The following is a 21,899-nucleotide window of genomic DNA, read 5'->3' as shown; positions in this document are numbered from 1 at the left end:
GGAGACGTCCTGGATCATGCAGGGAGAAAAAGACAGACTGACTGAATTTCTGATGCGTAGTAAAAGCGCCAAAATAGGCCCCTCCCACTCACACTACAACAGTGAGGGAAGCTCAGTAAACTGTTTTTAATTTAAAACAACGACAGCCATGTGGAAAATAAAGCCCAAAACAATTTTCACCAAGTACCTCAGATAATTAAACGATTTAACATGCCAGTAAACGTTTAAAATCTAATATATAAAATGTCATTAAAAAGCCTGCTGCTAGTCGCTCACACTGCAAGTTAGGCTAAAAGTTATATGCATACAGTATTTTCCCAGTGAAGTGCCATTCCCCAGAAATACTTAAGTGTAAACATATATACATGTCAGCCTGATACCAGTTGCTACTACTGCATTTAAGGCTGTACTTACATTATATCGGTATTAGCAGTATTTTCAAAGTCAATTCCATTCCTTAGAAAATAATATACTGCAACATACCTCTTTGCAGGTGAACCTGCCCGCTGTCCCCTGATCTGAAGTTACCTTACTCCTCAGAATGGCCGAGAACAGCAAACGGATCTTAGTTACGTCCGCTAAGATCATATACAAAAACTCAGGTAGATTCTTCTTCAAATTCTGCCTGAGAAGGAAACAACACACTCCGGTGTCGTTTAAAATAACAAACTTTTGATTGAAGATATAAAAAACTAAGTTGAATCACCACAGTCCTCTCACACATCCTATCTATTAGTTGGGTGCAAGAGAATGACTGGGTGTGACGTAGAGGGGAGGAGCTATATGGCAGCTCTGCTTGGGTGATCCTCTTGCACTTCCTGTTGGGGAGGAGTTAATATCCCATAAGTAATGATGACCCGTGGACTGACTACACTTAACAGGAGAAATAGGTAAAAAGTCATATGGGTGAATACTTTTGCAAGGCATTGTAGCATTTTAAAAGGGGGCAAAGCTGCTGTAACTGGGCCACTAGGTTGTCCTCCACTGCTTCCCTCTCACACCAGACACTACATAAGCATTGGTTCAGGGTCAGGTTGACTGCAGGTACCAGGCAGGCTTTTTAATTGGAGGGGGGTGTCATTTCATTATTGGACCCAGGCAGCACAATGTCTTGAGCTGGCCCTGTGTGTGACACTGTGTACTGGTACTGTTCATGGATCCAGCAGCCCACGGCAGTCGGCAATGGCGCACAGAGCACTGAGAGCAGGTCTGATTTTTTTTTTTAATAGACTTGGGCCTGTTAGTGATATCCTAGCAGCCAGCTCAAATAAGACATCCATTGCCCTGTATCCCTTGTCACTTTATCTGAGGTTTGATGTGGGGGGCAGCATATCACTTGAGATTCAGGGCAGTGAGGTGTGATCTATCACTTATAGGGGATGCAGGGCATTAAAGTCTTATCTGAAGTCTGATGTGCGGTTGTGCACATATCAGTGACTGAGCATGTGATAGTGACAGCTATTGTCAGTACTCTCACACTCAGTATTCTGTTACATCAGACACATCAGTATGTGTGCATGTGCCCTCCTTATGCACATTGCACATCTATGACTGTGCTGCCAATAGCTGTCACTATCACATGCTCACAGACATATATGTGTGTGTATGTGCTGTCCTTATGCACATATGTCTGTGAGCATGTGATATTAAATTATTGTCGGTACCCTCACACTCAGTATTCTGCTACATCAGACACATCAGTAGGTGTGTGCCCTCTTTATGCACAGGTCTGTGAGCATGTGATAGTGAGAGTTATTGTCAGTACTCTCACACTCAGTATTCTGCTACATCAGACACATCAGTAGGTGTGTGCCCTCTTTATGCACAGGTCTGTGAGCATGAGATAGTGACAGTTATTGTCAGTACCCTCACACTCAGTATTCTGTTACATCAGACACATCAGTAGGTGGTTGCCCTCTTTATGCACATATATGTCTGTGAGCATGTGATAGTGACAGTTATTGTCAGTACTCTCACACTCAGTATTCTGTTACACCAGACACATCAGTAGGTGTGTGCCCTCTTTATGCACATATATATCTGTGAGCATGTGATAGTGAGTTATAAGTACTCTCACACTCCGTATTCTGCTACATCAGACACATCAGTAGGTGTTTGCCCTCTTTATGCACATATATGTCTGTGAGCATGTGATAGTGACAGTTATTGTCAGTACTCTCACACTCAGTATTCTGTTACATCAGATATCAGTAGGTGTGTGCCCTCTTTATGCACATATATGTCTGTGAGCATGTGATAGTGACAGTTATTGTCAGTACCCTCACACTCCGTATTCTGCTACATCAGACACATCAGTAGGTGTTTGCCCTCTTTATGCAAAGGTCTGTGAGCAAGTGATAGCGACAGTTATCAGTACTCTCACACTCAGTATTCTGTTACACCAGACACATCAGTAGGTGTGTGCCCTCTTTATGCACATATATGTCTGTGAGCATGTGATAGTGACAGTTATTGTCAGTACTCTCACACTCAGTATTCTGTTACATCAGATATCAGTAGGTGTGTGCCCTCTTTATGCACATATATGTCTGTGAGCATGTGATAGCGACAGTTATTGTCAGTACCCTCACACTCTGTATTCTGCTACATCAGACACATCAGTAGGTGTTTGCCCTCTTTATGCAAAGGTCTGTGAGCAAGTGATAGCGACAGTTATCAGTACTCTCACACTCCGTATTCTGTTACACCAGACACATCAGTAGGTGTGTGCCCTCTTTATGCACATATATATCTGTGAGCATGTGATAGTGAGTTATCAGTACTCTCACACTCCGTATTCTGCTACATCAGACACATCAGTAGGTGTTTGCCCTCTTTATGCACATATATGTCTGTGAGCATGAGATAGTGACAGTTATTGTCAGTACTCTCACACTCAGTATTCTGTTACATCAGACATCAGTAGGTGTGTGCCCTCTTTATGCACAGGTCTGTGAGCATGAGATAGTGACAGTTATTGTCAGTACTCTCACACTCACTATTCTGCTACATCAGACACATCAGTAGGCGTTTGCCCTCTTTATGCACATACAGTATATGTTTGTGAGCATGTGATAGTGAAAGTTAGTGTCAGTACCCTCACACTCAGTATTCTGTTACATCAGACACATCAGTAGGTGTTTGCCCTCTTTATGCACGTCGGTGAGCATGTGATAGTGACAGTTATTGTCAGTACTCTCACACTCAGTATTCTGTTACATCAGACACATCAGTAGGTGTTTGCCCTCTTTATGCACAGGCCTGTGAGCATGTGATAGTGACAGTTATTGTCAGTACTCTCACACTCAGTATTCTGTTACATCAGACACATCAGTAGGCGTTTGCCCTCTTTATGCACATACAGTATATGTCTGTGAGCATGTGATAGTCAGTTATTATCAGTACTCACACTCAGTATTCTGTTACATCAGACACATCAGTAGGTGTTTGCCCTCTTTATGCACATTTATGCCTGTGAGCATGTGATAGTGACTTATAACAGAATACTGAGTGTGAGTACTGATAATATCAGACACATCAGTAGGTGTGTGCCCTCTTTATGCATGTCTGTGAGCATGTGATAGTGACAGTTATTGTCCGTACTCTCACACTCAGTATTCTGCTACATCAGACACATCAGTAGGTGTTTGCCCTCTTTATGCACGTCGGTGAGCATGTGATAGTGACAGTTATTGTCAGTACTCTCACACTCAGTATGCTGTTACATCAGACACATCAGTAGGTGTTTGCCCTCTTTATGCACAGGTCTGTGAGCATGCGATAGTGACAGTTATTGTCAGTACTCTCACACTCAGTATTCTGTTACATCAGACACATCAGTAGGTGTTTGCCCTCTTTATGCACATATATGTCTGTGAGCATGAGATAGTGACAGTTATTGTCAGTACCCTCACACTCCGTATTCTGTTACATCAGACACATCAGTAGGTGGTTGCCCTCTTTATGGACATATATGTCTGTGAGCATGAGATAGTGACAGTTATTGTCAGTACCCTCACACTCCGTATTCTGTTACATCAGACACATCAGTAGGTGGTTGCCCTCTTTATGCACATATATGTCTGTGAGCATGTGATAGTGACAGTTACTGTCAGTACCCTCACACTCCGTAATCTGCTACATCAGACACATCAGTAGGTGTTTGCCCTCTTTATGCAAAGGTCTGTGAGCAAGTGATAGCGACAGTTATCAGTACTCTCACACTCAGTATTCTGTTACACCAGACACATCAGTAGGTGTGTGCCCTCTTTATGTACATATATATCTGTGAGCATGTGATAGTGAGTTATCAGTACTCTCACACTCCGTATTCTGCTACATCAGACACATCAGTAGGTGTTTGCCCTCTTTATGCACATTTATGCCTGTGAGCATGTGATAGTGACAGTTATTGTCCGTACTCTCACACTCAGTATTCTGCTACATCAGACACATCAGTAGGTGTTTGCCCTCTTTATGCACGTCGGTGAGCATGTGATAGTGACAGTTATTGTCAGTACTCTCACACTCAGTCTTCTGTTACATCAGACACATCAGTAGGTGTTTGCCCTCTTTATGCACAGGTCTGTGAGCATGTGATAGTGACAGTTATTGTCAGTACTCTCACACTCAGTATTCTGTTACATCAGACATCAGTAGGTGTGTGCCCTCTTTATGCACAGGTCTGTGAGCATGAGATAGTGACAGTTATTGTCAGTACTCTCACACTCAGTATTCTGTTACATCAGACACATCAGTAGGTGTGTGCCCTCTTTATGCACAGGTCTGTGAGCATGAGATAGTGACAGTTATTGTCAGTACTCTCACACTCAGTATTCTGTTACATCAGACACATCAGTAGGTGTTTGCCCTCTTTATGCACATATATGTCTGTGAGCATGAGATAGTGACAGTTATTGTCAGTACCCTCACACTCCGTATTCTGTTACATCAGACACATCAGTAGGTGGTTGCCCTCTTTATGGACATATATATGTCTGTGAGCATGAGATAGTGACAGTTATTGTCAGTACCCTCACACTCCGTATTCTGTTACATCAGATACATCAGTAGGTGGTTGCCCTCTTTATGCACATATATGTCTGTGAGTATGTGATAGTGACAGTTACTGTCAGTACCCTCACACTCCGTATTCTGCTACATCAGACACATCAGTAGGTGGTTGCCCTCTTTATGCACATATATGTCTGTGAGCATGTGATAGTGACAGTTACTCTCAGTACCCTCACACTCCGTATTCTGCTACATCAGACACATCAGTAGGTGTTTGCCCTCTTGATGCAAAGGTCTGTGAGCAAGTGATAGCGACAGTTATCAGTACTCTCACACTCAGTATTCTGTTACACCAGACACATCAGTAGGTGTGTGCCCTCTTTATGCACATACAGTATATGTCTGTGAGCATGTGATAGTGAGTTATTATCAGTACTCACACTCCGTATTCTGCTACATCAGACACATCAGTAGGTGTGTGCCCTCTTTATGCACATATATGTCTGTGAGCATGAGATAGTGACAGTTATTGTCAGTACTCTCACACTCAGTATTCTGTTACATCAGATATCAGTAGGTGTGTGCCCTCTTTATGCACATATATGTCTGTGAGCATGAGATAGTGACAGTTATTGTCAGTACTCTCACACTCAGTATTCTGCTACATCAGACACATCAGTAGGCGTTTGCCCTCTTTATGCACATACAGTATATGTCTGTGAGCATGTGATAGTGAGTTATTATCAGTACTCACACTCCGTATTCTGCTACATCAGACACATCAGTAGGTGTGTGCCCTCTTTATGCACATATATGTCTGTGAGCATGAGATAGTGACAGTTATTGTCAGTACTCTCACACTCAGTATTCTGTTACATCAGACACATCAGTAGGTGTTTGCCCTCTTTATGCACAGGTCTGTGAGCATGTGATAGTGATAGTTATTGTCCGTACTCTCACACTCAGTATTCTGCTACATCAGACACATCAGTAGGCGTTTGCCCTCTTTATGCACATACAGTATATGTCTGAGAGAATGTGATAGTGAGTTATTATCAGTACTCACACTCAGTATTCTGTTACATCAGACACATCATTAGGTGTGTGCCCTCTTTATGCATATCTGTGAGCATGTGATAGTGACAGTTATTGTCAGTACCCTCACGCTCAGTATTCTGCTACATCAGACACATCAGTAGGTGTTTGCCCTCTTTATGCACATTTATGCCTGTGAGCATGTGATAGTGAGTTATTGTCCGTACTCTCACACTCAGTATTCTGCTACATCAGACACATCAGTAGGCGTTTGCCCTCTTTATGCACATACAGTATATGTCTGTGAGAATGTGATAGTGAGTTATTATCAGTACTCACACTCAGTATTCTGTTACATCAGACACATCATTAGGTGTGTGCCCTCTTTATGCATATCTGTGAGCATGTGATAGTGAAAGTTAGTGTCAGTACCCTCACACTCAGTATTCTGTTACATCAGACACATCAGTAGGTGTTTGCCCTCTTTATGCACAGGTCTGTGAGCATGTGATAGTGACAGTTATTGTCAGTACTCTCACACTCAGTATTCTGTTACATCAGACACATCAGTAGGCGTTTGCCCTCTTTATGCACATACAGTATATGTTTGTGAGCATGTGATAGTGAAAGTTAGTGTCAGTACCCTCACACTCAGTATTCTGTTACATCAGACACATCAGTAGGTGTTTGCCCTCTTTATGCACGTCGGTGAGCATGTGATAGTGACAGTTATTGTCAGTACTCTCACACTCAGTATTCTGTTACATCAGACACATCAGTAGGTGTTTGCCCTCTTTATGCACAGGTCTGTGAGCATGTGATAGTGACAGTTATTGTCAGTACTCTCACACTCAGTATTCTGTTACATCAGACACATCAGTAGGCGATTGCCCTCTTTATGCACATATATGTCTGAGCATGTGATAGTGAGTTATTGTCAGTACTCTCACACTCAGTATTCTGTTACATCAGACACATCAGTAGGTGTTTGCCCTCTTTATGCACGTCGGTGAGCATGTGATAGTGACAGTTATTGTCAGTACTCTCACACTCAGTATTCTGTTACATCAGACACATCAGTAGGTGTTTGCCCTCTCTATGCACAGGTCTGTGAGCATGTGATAGTGACAGTTATTGTCAGTACTCTCACACTCAGTATTCTGTTACATCAGACACATTAGTAGGTGTTTGCCCTCTTTATGCATGTCTGTGAGCATGTGATAGTGATAGTTATTGTCCGTACTCTCACACTCAGTATTCTGCTACATCAGACACATCAGTAGGAGTTTGCCCTCTTTATGCACATACAGTATATGTCTGTGAGCATGTGATAGTGAGTTATCAGTACTCACACTCAGTATTCTGTTACATCAGACACATCAGTAGGAGTTTGCCCTCTTTATGCACATTTATGCCTGTGAGCATGTGATAGTGAGTTATTATCAGTACTCACACTCAGTATTCTGTTACATCAGACACATCAGTAGGTGTTTGCCCTCTTTATGCACATATATGTCTGAGCATGTGATAGTGACAGTTATTGTCAGTACTCTCACACTCAGTATTCTGTTACATCAGACATCAGTAGGTGTGTGCCCTCTTTATGCACAGGTCTGTGAGCATGAGGTAGTGATAGTTATTGTCAGTACTTTCACACTCAGTATTCTGCTACATCAGACACATCAGTAGGTGTTTGCCCTCTTTATGCACAGGTCTGTGAGCATGTGATAGTGATAGTTATTGTCCGTACTCTCACACTCAGTATTCTGCACAGGTCTGTGAGCATGAGATAGTGACAGTTATTGTCAGTACTCTCACACTCAGTATTCTGCTACATCAGACACATCAGTAGGCGTTTGCCCTCTTTATGCACATACAGTATATGTCTGTGAGCATGTGATAGTGAGTTATTATCAGTACTCACACTCAGTATTCTGTTACATCGGACACATCAGTAGGTGTTTTCCCTCTTTATGCACATTTATGCCTGTGAGCATGTGATAGTGAGTTATCAGTACTGACACTCAGTATTCTGTTACATCAGACACATCAGTAGGTGTGTGCCCTCTTTATGCACGTCTGTGAGCATGTGATAGTGACAGTTATTGTCAGTACCCTCACACTCAGTATTCTGTTACATCAGACACATCAGTAGGTGTTTGCCCTCTTTATGCACATATATGTCTGTGAGCATGAGATAGTGACAGTTATTGTCAGTACTCCCACACTCAGTATTCTGCTACATCAGACACATCAGTAGGTGTTTGCCTTCTTTATGCACAGGTCTGTGAGCATGTGATAGTGATAGTTATTGTCCGTACTCTCACACTCAGTATTCTGCTACATCAGACACATCAGTAGGAGTTTGCCCTCTTTATGCACATACAGTATATGTCTGTGAGCATGTGATAGTGATAGTTATTGTCCGTACTCTCACACTCAGTATTCTGTTACATCAGACACATCAGTAGGTGTTTGCCCTCTGTATGCACATTTATGCCTGTGAGCATGTGATAGTGAGTTATCAGTACTGACACTCCGTATTCTGTTACATCAGTAGGTGTGTGCCCTCTTTATGCACATACAGTATATGTCTGTGAGCATGTGATAGTGATAGTTATTGTCCGTACTCTCACACTCAGTATTCTGTTACATCAGACACATCAGTAGGTGTTTGCCCTCTTTATGCACAGGTCTGTGAGCATGTGATAGTGACAGTTATTGTCAGTACTCTCACACTCAGTATTCTGTTACATCAGACATCAGTAGGTGTTTGTCCTCTTTATGCACAGGTCTGTGAGCATGTGATAGTAAGTTATTGTCAGTACTCTCACACTCAGTATTCTGTTACATCAGACACATCAGTAGGTGTTTGCCCTCTTTATGCACATACAGTATATGTTTCTGAGCATGTGATAGTGACAGTTATTGTCAGTACTCTCACACTCAGTATTCTGTTACATCAGACACATCAGTAGGTGTTTGCCCTCTTTATGCACATATAGGTCTTTGAGCATGAGATAGTGACAGTTATTGTCAGTACCCTCACACTCAGTATTCTGCTACATCAGACACATCAGTAGGTGTTTGCCCTCTTTATGCACGTCTGTGAGCATGTGATAGTGACAGTTATTGTCAGTACCCTCACACTCAGTATTCTGTTACATCAGTAGGTGTTTGCCCTCTTTATGCACGTCTGTGAGCATGTGATAGTGACAGTTATTGTCAGTACCCTCACACTCAGTATTCTGTTACATCAGGCACATCAGTAGGTGTTTGCCCTCTTTATGCACATACAGTATATGTTTGTGAGCATGTGATAGTGACAGTTATTGTCAGTACTCTCACACTCAGTATTCTGTTACATCAGACACATCAGTAGGTGTTTGCCCTCTTTATGCACATATATGTCTTTGAGCATGTGATAGTGACAGTTATCAGTACTCACACTCAGTATTCTGTTACATCAGACACATCAGTAGGTGTTTGCCCTCTTTATGCACAGGTCTGTGAGCATGTGATAGTGACAGTTATTGTCAGTACTCTCACACTCAGTATTCTGTTACATCAGACATCAGTAGGTGTGTGCCCTCTTTATGCACAGGTCTGTGAGCATGAGATAGTGATAGTTATTGTCCGTACTCTCACACTCAGTATTCTGCACAGGTCTGTGAGCATGAGATAGTGACAGTTATTGTCAGTACTCTCACACTCAGTATTCTGTTACATCAGACACATCAGTAGGTGTTTGCCCTCTTTATGCACAGGTCTGTGAGCATGTGATAGTGACAGTTATTGTCAGTACTCTCACACTCAGTATTCTGTTACATCAGACACATCAGTAGGTGTTTGCCCTCTTTATGCACATATATGTCTGAGCATGTGATAGTGACAGTTATTGTCAGTACTCTCACACTCAGTATTCTGTTACATCAGACATCAGTAGGTGTGTGCCCTCTTTATGCACAGGTCTGTGAGCATGAGATAGTGATAGTTATTGTCCGTACTCTCACACTCAGTATTCTGCTACATCAGACACATCAGTAGGCGTTTGCCCTCTTTATGCACATACAGTATATGTCTGTGAGCATGTGATAGTGAGTTATTATCAGTACTCACACTCAGTATTCTGTTACATCAGATAGTGATAGTTATTGTCCGTACTCTCACACTCAGTATTCTGCTACATCAGACACATCAGTAGGAGTTTGCCCTCTTTATGCACATACAGTATATGTCTGTGAGCATGTGATAGTGAGTTATTATCAGTACTCACACTCAGTATTCTGTTACATCAGACACATCAGTAGGTGTTTGCCCTCTGTATGCACATTTATGTCTGTGAGCATGTGATAGTGAGTTATTATCAGTACTCACACTCAGTATTCTGTTATATCAGACACATCAGTAGGTGTGTGCCCTCTTTATGCATGTCTGTGAGCATGTGATAGTGACATTTATTGTCAGTACTCTCACACTCAGTATTCTGTTACATCAGACATCAGTAGGTGTGTGCCCTCTTTATGCACAGGTCTGTGAGCATGTGATAGTGATAGTTATTGTCCGTACTCTCACACTCAGTATTCTGCTACATCAGACACATCAGTAGGCGTTTGCCCTCTTTATGCACATACAGTATATGTTTCTTAGCATGTGATAGTGACAGTTATTGTCAGTACTCTCACACTCAGTATTCTGTTACATCAGACACATCAGTAGGTGTTTGCCCTCTTTATGCACATATAGGTCTTTGAGCATGAGATAGTGACAGTTATTGTCAGTACCCTCACACTCAGTATTCTGTTACATCAGTAGGTGTTTGCCCTCTTTATGCACGTCTGTGAGCATGTGATAGTTATTGTCAGTACCCTCACACTCAGTATTCTGTTACATCAGACACATCAGTAGGTGTTTGCCCTCTTTATGCACATACAGTATATGTTTGTGAGCATGTGATAGTGACAGTTATTGTCAGTACTCTCACACTCAGTATTCTGTTACATCAGACACATCAGTAGGTGTTTGCCCTCTTTATGCACATATAGGTCTTTGAGCATGTGATAGTGAGAGTTATTGTCAGTACTCTCACACTCAGTATTCTGTTACATCAGACATCAGTAGGTGTTTGTCCTCTTTATGCACATATATGTCTGTGAGCATGTGATAGTGACAGTTATCAGTACTCACACTCAGTATTCTGTTACATCAGACACATCAGTAGGTGTTTGCCCTCTTTATGCACAGGTCTGTGAGCATGTGATAGTGAGAGTTATTGTCAGTACTCTCACACTCAGTATTCTGCTACATCAGACACATCAGTAGGTGTTTGCCCTCTTTATGCACAGGTCTGTGAGCATGTGATAGTGACAGTTATTGTCAGTACTCTCACACTCAGTATTCTGTTACATCAGACATCAGTAGGTGTGTGCACTCTTTATGCACATATATGTCTGTGAGCATGTGATAGTGACAGTTTTTGTCAGTACCCTCACACTCAGTATTCTGTTACATCAGACACATCAGTAGGTGTTTGCCCTCTTTATGCAGGTCTGTGAGCATGTGATAGTGACAGTTATTATCAGTACCCTCACACTCAGTATACTGTTACATCAGACACATCAGTAGGTGTTTGCCCTCTTTATGCACATATATGTCTGTGAGCATGTGATAGTGACAGTTATTATCAGTACTCTCACACTCAGTATTCTGTTACATCAGACATCAGTAGGTGTTTGCCCTCTTTATGCACATACAGTTGTATGCAAAAGTTTAGGCACCTCTGACAATTTTCATGATTTTCATTTATAAATAATTGGGTGTTTGGATCAGCAATTTTATTTTGATGTATCAAATAACTGAAGGACACAGTAATATTTCAGTAGTGAAATAAGGTTTATTGGATTAACAGAAAATGTGCAAATTGCAACAAAACGAAATTAGAGAGATGAATAAAATTGGGCACCCCAATAGAAATATTGCATCAATATTTAGTAGAGCCCTCCTTTAGCAGAAATAACAGCCCCTAGACGCTTCCTATAGCCTGTAATGAGTGTCTGGATTCTGGATGAAGGTATTTTGGACCATTCCTCCTTGCAAAACATCTCCAGTTCAGTTAGGTTTGATGGTTGCAGAGCATGGACAACCCGCTTCAAATCACCCCACAGATTTAATGATATTCAGGTCTGGGGACTGGGATGGCCATTCCAGATCATTGTACTTGTTCCTCTGCATAAATGCCAGAGTAGATTTTAAACAGTGTTTTGGGTCGTTGTCTTGTTGAAATATCCACCCCGGCGTAACTTCAACTTTGTGATTGATTCCTCAATATTATTCTCAAGTATCTGCTGATATTGAGTGGAATCCATGTGACCCTCAACTTTAACAAGATTCCCAGTACCGGCACTGGCCACACAGCCCCACAGCATGATGGAACATCCACCACATTTTACTGTGGGTAGCAAGTGTTTGTCTTGGAACGCTGTGTTCTTTTGCCGCCATGCATAACGCCCCTTGTTATGACCAAATAACTCAATATTTGTTTCATCAGTCCACAGCACCTTCTTCCAAAATGAAGCTGGCTTGTCCAAATGTGCGTTTGCATACCTCAAGCGACTCTGTTTGTGGCGTATGTGCAGAAAAGGCTTCTTCCGCATCACTCTCCCATACAGTTTCTCCTTGTGCAAAGTGTGCTGAATTGTTGAACGATGCACAGTGACACCATCTGCAGCAAGATGATGTTGTAGGTCTTTGGAGGTGGTCTGTGGGCTGTTTTTGACCGTTCTCACCATCCTTTGCCTTTCCGATATTTTACTTGGCCTGCCACTTCTGGCCTTAACAAGAACTGTGCCTGTGGTCTTCCATTTCCTCACTATGTTCCTCACAGTGGACACTGACAGCTTAAATCTCAGCAATAGCTTTTTGTAGCCTTCCCCTAAACCATAATGTTGAACAATCTTTGTTTTCAGGTCATTTGAGAGTTGTTTTGAGGCTCCCATGTTACCACTCTTCAGAGGAGAGTCAGAGAACAACAACTTGCAATTGGCAACCTTAAATACCTTTTCTCATGATTGGATGCACCCGTCTATGAAGTTCAAGGCTTAATGGGCTCACCAAACCAATTGTGTGTTCCAATTAATCAGTGCTAGGCAGTTACAGGTATTCAAACCAACAAAATGACAAGGGTGCCCAAATCTATGCACCTGTCAAATTTTGTTTTGATGCATATAGCACATTTTCTGTTAATCCAATAAACCTCATTTCACTACTAAAAAATTACTGTGTCCTTTAGTTATTTGATAGATCAAAATGAAATTGCTGATCCAAACACCCAATTATTTATAAATGAAAATCATGGAAATTGTCAGGGGTGCCTAAACTTTTGCATACAACTGTATGTCTGTGAGCATGTGATAGTGACAGTTATTGTCAGTACTCTCACACTCATTATTCTGTTACATCAGACATCAGTAGGTGTTTGCCCTCTTTATGCACATATATGTCTGTGAGCATGTGCTAGTAACCGTTATTGGCACTATATGCCTTGTTAGTTATACACATGACAGCTTCAGGACAGCCTAAAAGAATGTTTATATGGGGAAGCAAAAGATTAGACCTAAAGCTCCTTGTGTACTTACTACTAGTACTAGTGTGGTATTGTAGTCATGAAATATAAAAAGTTAGTCAGTATTGCTACAGCAAACCTATTACTGGATACTATAAATAGATGATGTCTTCTTTCTCAGCTATAAAGACTGAACAATATCCCCCAACAACAATAGTATCATCATTAGTATAAAATATATACTGAGAGGCTGCTGTATATTTAGCATTCATACGGCTAGATTTGGAGTTTTGTCGGTAACGACCTGAAAAACTAACGCCGGCTTTTTTCTGGCCGCACCATAAAAATAACTCTGGTATTGAGAGTCCACATAAAGGCTGCGTTAGGCTCCAAAAAAGGAGCGTAGAGCATTTTTAACGCAGCTTCAACTCTCGATACCAGAGTTGCTTACGCAAGCGGCCAGCCTCAAAAACGTGCTCGTGCACGATTCCCCCATAGGAAACAATGGGGATGTTTGAGCTGAAAAAAAACCTAACACCTGCAAAAAAGCCGCGTTCAGCTCCTAACGCAGCCCCATTGTTTGCTATGCGGAAACACTTCCTACGTTTGCACCTAACACTCTAACATGTACCCCGAGTCTAAACACCCCTAACCTTACACTTATTAACCCCTAATCTGCCGCCCCCGCTATCGCTGACCCCTGCATATTATTATTAACCCCTAATCTGCCGCTCCGTAAACCGCCGCTACTTACATTATCCCTATGTACCCCTAATCTGCTGCCCTAACATCGCCGACCCCTATATTATATTTATTAACCCCTAATCTGCCCCCCACAACGTCGCCTCCACCTAACTACACTTATTAACCCCTAATCTGCCGAGATGTCCAGGAGTTATCATGAAGAAGGGGAAAACATAGCACCTAACGATAGCAAATTCAGAAGACAGCACCCAGGATAACCACTACGGTATCATAACAGAGGACACCACATAGTATGTTACGCATCACAGAATTCGCAGCACTTTTGGATACAATATAGAACGGAGTGGAGAAACAGAGCATAATAGTGACTATCCCTCAGAGCAATAGGTCAAAGGTACCCTTCATCTATATACTCCCTTCCCAGATTAATTAAGGATAAAAATAAAGTGCGCACCACGTGGGCCCATATACAGATGTAAGAAAGGTGAGTTGAACTCTTTAACATACAAGCTACACGTAACGCTGAGAGGCTCAGGCAACAGACACTGCACAAAATTATAACTAGCAAGTTACTCTGGACGGTAGAACTGTTACCTGACAGCATAATCCAGTGAAAGATATTTCTCCTTCAGACACCATCAGCACGATAGGTGCAGGACCAGTACAGGAAACGGCGCACTCATTACCTAAGACCACCCTGGAAGTAAATAGATAGTGCAATATAAATCTAGAAGGGAAAAGGCCTACGTACTATAATCCAATAAAGAAACCACTTTTGCAAAGTGTGAGGAGAGCGCTATCACTAAGGGCAACATTTCAGTAACTTTGATAACAGCACCCCTACAATGAATAATAAAAGACTGCCTAAAACTACCAGGACGCCTAGAGCGCCAGGCCCAAAAGATAATACGGTGGAACAATTCTTTTCACTACCAGGCCCAAAACCAAGAATGAATGGCGAAACAGAAGCATCACCAGGGCAAAGGGAGACCCCACATCAAAATGCTCAAGAAATTGAATTAGCAAGTACACCCGTGTCCAACGCACTTTTTATCTACTTTAGCATCCAAACAAGACATTGCTGATATCATAAGATCCTGTATAAGGGAGGAAATTGCCGAAATTAAACAAGATCTCCACACTATTGGTAATAGGGTAGAATCATTGTGAGGAATATACAGATACTCTGCAAGAGGAAATAAACACTGTTCAAGACTCAACCACACACCACACGACCATGATGGCAGAATTATATGATAAAATTGAAGATCTTTAAAATCAGAGTCGCAGGAAGAACCTCAGGATCCGAGGCATACCGGAGTCTGTACTACCCAAGGATCTCCCAACATATCTCCCAGCTCTATTCGCTCATCTAAGGAACACGGCAACATCCACAGATATCCCTTGGGTCAGGACACATAGAGCACTGAGGCCAAGACCCCCTGATACAGCACCCCTGAGGGACATTATCATGAAATTTAAAGGATTTCACTGAGAAAGAAGAGATTTTAAACCTTTCACGAAAAAATCAACCAGTGAAGTTTCGTGGGGTGGTACTTCAATTTTTCCAAGTTCTATCCCAGCGGACACTACAAAGGAGAAGGGAACTTACACCCTTGACATCTTTCCTACGTCAAAAAAGAATCCTCTATCGATGGGGATTTCTATTCCAGCTATATGTGCTACATGGAAACAGGAAAATATAATGTTCTTCTAGGAATGATATTGGTGACTTTTGCTCAGCCTTAGATATTGAGCCGCCACAAATCTCAGACCCAGATGATTTCCAACAACCACCAAAGAAAAAGCTAGCACAGGAGGAATTTCATAGATGGCAGCGAGTTAATCCCAAAGCAGGGAAGAAGCTGCCCCCTAGACAGTCTACCCCTCCAACAAGAGACGCTGAACAGTGATCTACCCAATAATCCTGATCTTTATACTGAAGGGTGGTTATTGTCAAGGTGATTTACTGGGACAGTACATATCTTTAATTGGTAATATCATATCAACAAGTATTCTGTGATGGTTATGAGTTCAAAGTTATAAAAAGGTTTTTGTTATATAATGTTACACTTGAAGGTAGCTTTGTATTACACAGTACTCTACACAGGGTAAGCCGACTAAGGCCTTATACACTGAGTATATTTCAAGACGATAGGTTGTCTAATCTGAAGGAAGCTAGGGCACTAGTTAGATAAATTTAAAATGTTTGTCAAGGAGCCAGTTAGCACTCAAGTTGTTTTTTATTCTGCTAACAAGAAATGCTAATAAGACCTTTCAATTACATGCCGCTAGGGCATATCTTAACATGTCTAGATTGGTTCAACAGTTTGTATTTTCAAACTGAGTTTAGCAAGTTGTCTTTTTTTTCTTTCTTTACTACTATATCGAATGTTTTGAAAAATATGTCACAATGTTTCTGGTTATTATCTCAATATAATATAACTATATGTAATATAACTTGGATGGTCACTAACGGCACTCGCATAACATTATACAGTCAAACAACACACATAAATGGCACACATAAATAAAAATATTGTCTTAATATCCCAAAACGCAAAAGGGCTCAACTCAGCTCAGAAACGATCCATGGCATTATTAGATCTCTCTAAAAGGAGGGGGAATATCTTATTCCTACAAGAAACACACTTTCTCCACTCAAAAGAACCTAAATATTTAGGGGGTAATTATAATCAACATTATCATAGTTTGGCCACATCGAAAAAATGCGGGGTTAGTATTCTTATACACCGAGAGGTACCATTCCAGCACATACAAACTAACAGAGATCAAGAAGGAAGGTTTCTAGGCATATTTGGCCTATTATATGGCATCCCGACAACTCTAATAAATATATACGCACCAAATATAAAACAATTACAATTCTTCAGGAAAACCTTTAACAAAATATTAGACATCTCAAAGGGGATACTAATAGTAGGGGGCGACTAACATTCCACTGAACCCCCTAGTGGATTCCTCTAATCCAAACACAAGTGTATCAAAGAAAACTAATAGATTCTTAGGGAAGATGATGAGGGACTGCAACCTACATGACATATGGCGTTTCATGAACCCGAATAGAAGAGACTACACCTTTTTTTCGAACCCACATCATACATATATAGTAGACTTGATTATTTACTCACAAATGCAGATGGCCTAGCGGTTACACAGACTACCAAGATTTCACATACTAGCTGGTCAGATCACTCAGCAATAATTGCACAGTTTAAATGGCCAAACACACCCAAACATCTATATATATGGAAACTGGATGATAACTTGTTTGGTTCCCCTATCCAATTAGAACACGCTGAGAAGACGTTAACAGAATACTTCGCTATCAATTCTCTAGCACAAGTGCTACATGAGAGGGGAGTTCATTAAGATGAAGTCCCAATTCAACAAAAAATCCAGACAGCAATATCTAACTCTTCCCAATCCTTAGCGAATGCAGAATTTAAACATAAACAGAATCCTAAAAACCAACAATTTTACATCTCTACTTGCACAACGTCAGAAAGGAACTGCAGGATTTATTACTTCAGGAATATAACTTACTAGCACTCCGCACTAAACAAAAATTCAATTTCGAAAGTAATTGAGCAGGAAAACTTTTAGCCCGCTCCTTAAAATTAAAAAAAACTTAAAACTTTTATACATAAAATCAACACAAAGAACAATACACCAGTGCATACAACTCCAGAAATACTACTTCAATTTGAGGAGTATTATAAAGACTTGTATGCTATCAAAAACACTGAGCACTACCAGGAGCCCTCCGTGGACCTGTCCTCATACCTAGAGACCACGAATCTCCCACAAATAACCCAAGAACAAAAATAATTTTTTGACACCCCCCATACTAGCGTCTGAAATCAAGACGGCTATCAATCAGCTGACTATAGGTAAAAGCCCAGGGCCAGATGGCTTCAAAGTCAAGTACTACAAAAAACTTCAAAGTATATTAATCCCACATTTACAAACTATATTTAACAAAATATATGACCAAACACACTTTCCCCACACGATGCTAGAAGCCCACATACACCCGCAAATTTTAGACCAATCTCATTACTGAATGTGGACGTCAAAATATATGCTAGAATAATAGCAACCCGCATAAATAGAATATTACCAAATCTGATCCATCTCAATCAAGTAGGTTTTGTACCCCACCGCGAAGCTTGAGATAACACACTCAAAGTGCTTAATCTCCTGGACTTTGCAAAGACAAATTAAATACCAATTACCCTGCTAGCCATAGATGCCGAGAAGGCCTTTGATATGCTTAACTGGTCTTTTCTAAAGGCCACCCTTTTTAAATTTGGGTTTGGAAACACAACAATCAATAGAATCATGTCATTATACTCCAACCCCACAGCTTGTATTAAACTCAATGATTCCCTATCAAATAAAATAACTATTCAAAATGGAACATGACAGGGTTGCCCCCTGTCCCCAATCTTATTTATCCTAGCCATGGCAATCCTAGCATCCAGAATCAGGCACAATGATGCTATACAGGGACTGAACATAGGAAATAGGCAATACAAAATGTCCCTCTATGCGGACGATGTATTACTCACACTAACGTCCCCAATTAGATCCTTGGCAGCCCTAAAAAACCAGAGTTCGATGTATATGGCTCCCTTTCAAATTACAAAATAAATACCACTAAATCAGAAATCTTAGGCATGGGCATTTCAGACATGGAAATGCAACAGATTAAGGACACATATAATTTCTCTATTCAGCAGGTATCCATTAAGTACCTAGGAATCCAGATAGCAAGAACCCCACAAGAACTGTTTATACTCAACTATCAAAAGTTATTAAAAAAACATACAGATAGATTTCCAAACCTGGAATCCAAAACCACTATCATGGCTTGGGCAAATACACGCTTTTAAAATGACTATATTACCAAAAATCCTTTATATATTTCAGACATTGCCTATCCAACTAACAGACACATATATTGCATCCCTTCAAAACCTCTCCCTCGCGTTTATATGGCGTAATAAACAACCCAGAATCGCAAAACATATCATGTTTAGGGACCGAGAGAATGGTGGCTTAGGAGTACCAAATTTGCTTTACTATAGGATAGCAACCCACTTAACGCGCACAATAGACTGGAGCAAATACATAGATCATAAAGAATGGGTCGGGCTGGAACATACCCTATCAGAATGTACGAACCTTAGTAGTGTGTGTTGGATACAAAAAAATAAATAGGCAACTCGCCCCACAATCCCCGACTATTACCCTAGAAACATTTAAAACATGGGATAGATTACTCAAAGGGAAAAAAAAAAAAAAAACTATCTAGCATTCCCTCCCCCCTAACACCCCTCCTCTCCAACGCGGACCTACCTGCACTGCGAAAAGTACCAATCAATATGGAGACAAATATCCACTCACACCTTCCAGTTTACACATTCCTAAACAACGGAAAATTACTACTAGAGTCAGAGATCAAAGATAAACTACCAATCACAGCTTGTCACTGGTATACATATTTTCAAGTGGCCCATTTCATACAAAACAACCTACATAAATCTAAACTAACCAGACCACTAGCACCCTTTGAAGCCATTTGTTTCTCCCCAGGCCCTTCTAAAAAGGGTCTATCCTTGACCTATAGAATACTGATAACACTACATTCAAAATATTTGCCAAAATATACCAAAACATGGGAAAAAGAACTTAAAACTATAATATCTCCTAAAGATTGGCAAATTATTTTTAAACAAATGGGGAAATCGCCTTCTTCCATGAGCATCACAGAAACCAACATGAAGCTGTTAGCTAGGTGGTATTTAGACCCTGGGAGGTTGGGAAGAATGTTCCCAAATACCAGTAAACTCTGCCGGAGGGGGTGCGGACAGGAAGGTACACTGACTCATGTTTGGTGGAGCTGCCCACATATTGTTAAATATTGGGAAGCGGTAGCGAAAGAAATAACTCTAGTAGTAGCACAAAATTTAGACCTTGACCCATTAACATTCATATTTAATAACCGCCAAAGCTAAAATGCCATTATAGATTGGCATTATTATACATAATGATCAGCGGAGCCAAACAGTTGATCCCTAGACTTTGGAAAACAACGCAAATTCCTACAGTTTCGGAATGGAGACAAAATGCTTCTAAATTATTGTCTCTAGATAAATATCACTACCAAAAAACAAACGGAATTGACTTTTATCAACATATGACATTCTATTGGGAAGAATATTTAGCTCCACAAAAATAGGTTTCATTAGACTCCACTAGCAAATAGGTGAACTTCATCACGCACCTTAATCAACATATACATGAAGTGTTATAAAGGGAATCAAACTATACTTAAAGATTAATGGCTATAACTCCCATATACTCATACACTAAAGAAAGATGCCTGAGGGATGTAGACAATACACTGTTGAAAAGTTGTGACCCAGGAATCCATTTTTAATTATTCAATGTGACAACAGTTGACATGAGTGACATTCACACTATTGATATGTTTAATTTGGTCATTTCTGACCACCAATTCTTTTTTTACTTTGTATATTTGTTTTTTCCGATTCTTATTTTCTTCTATACCAATGTACAGCATTAATATAATACCAATAAAGCTTTTGAAAACCAAAAAAAAAAAAACGTTAAAGAAGCAAATGTTTGTGAAACACTATGATTTACAATTGGAACAAATAAAGGGGACTTTCAGTCATGAGGTATAAAATACTTCACGCTGAAACTTTCTTTATTTGTTTGAAGCGTTTGCCGCACTGAGCTCCTCAGGCAGCTCACGGCAGATCGCTATTTTGCTGTAAGGTGACATTTCCACCTCTTAGCCAATAGCGTGCTAGCTATCCGGCATGGCACCAGCTGGAGCGCACGACTATTTGCTAAGAGGTGGAAATGTCATCTCAAAGCAAAATAGCGCTCCAAACTAATAAAGTTTAACTATATATTTTACTTCTGATATCTAATTTGCTTTTTTAATTTGTTACCATTTAAAAAGCATATCTAGGTATGCTCAGGAGTAGCAATATACTAGTTGGAGCAGGCTGCTGATTGGTGGCTGCACATATATTCCTCTAGTCATTGGCTCATTGAATGTGTTCAGTTAGCACCCAGTAGTGTATTGCTGCATATCCTTCAAAAAAGGATATCAAGAGAATAAAGCAAATTTAATAATAGCAGTAAATTGGACCTGCAACCTGCTAGTTTAATTATACATTTAAGCTGCCTCTGTCAGGTCCATATGCATTTTTTGGGAGTACAGGTGGCCCTCGTTTTACAACGGTTCAATTTACACCGTTTCAGAATAACAACCTTTTTTTCCAGTCATGTGACTGCTATTGAAAAGCATTGAGAAGCAGTGCATTTATTAAAATAGCCAGTAGGTGGAGCTGTCCGCTTGTGTTGCAGCAAAGCCAAGCAAGCTGAAATTAATCAGTTTAACCAGACCTGAGCTATCGAGCAGATTTCAAAGGAACAAGATCTTCCTGTCTATAAATCAGTCCAGATTGGAATGCATATAAAGAACTGTTTGCAGAAAAATGCAAGTGAAGTCTGTGTTGTG

The 21,899-nt window shown here is 40.7% G+C and overlaps 1 protein-coding gene across 1 annotated transcript in view; it reads right to left on the bottom strand.

Moving 5' to 3' along the window:
* The window catches only part of LOC128644865 (uncharacterized), a 504,552-nt gene that overhangs the window by 482,043 nt on the left and 610 nt on the right, over positions 1-21,899 (bottom strand). The gene's annotated exons all lie outside the window — the stretch shown is intronic.

The sequence above is a fragment of the Bombina bombina genome, chromosome 1, assembly GCF_027579735.1.
Source record: "Bombina bombina isolate aBomBom1 chromosome 1, aBomBom1.pri, whole genome shotgun sequence".
Classification (NCBI taxonomy): domain Eukaryota; kingdom Metazoa; phylum Chordata; class Amphibia; order Anura; family Bombinatoridae; genus Bombina; species Bombina bombina.
The sequence above is the reverse complement of the archived record's forward strand: the minus strand, read 5'-3'. Positions and strand labels throughout refer to the sequence as shown.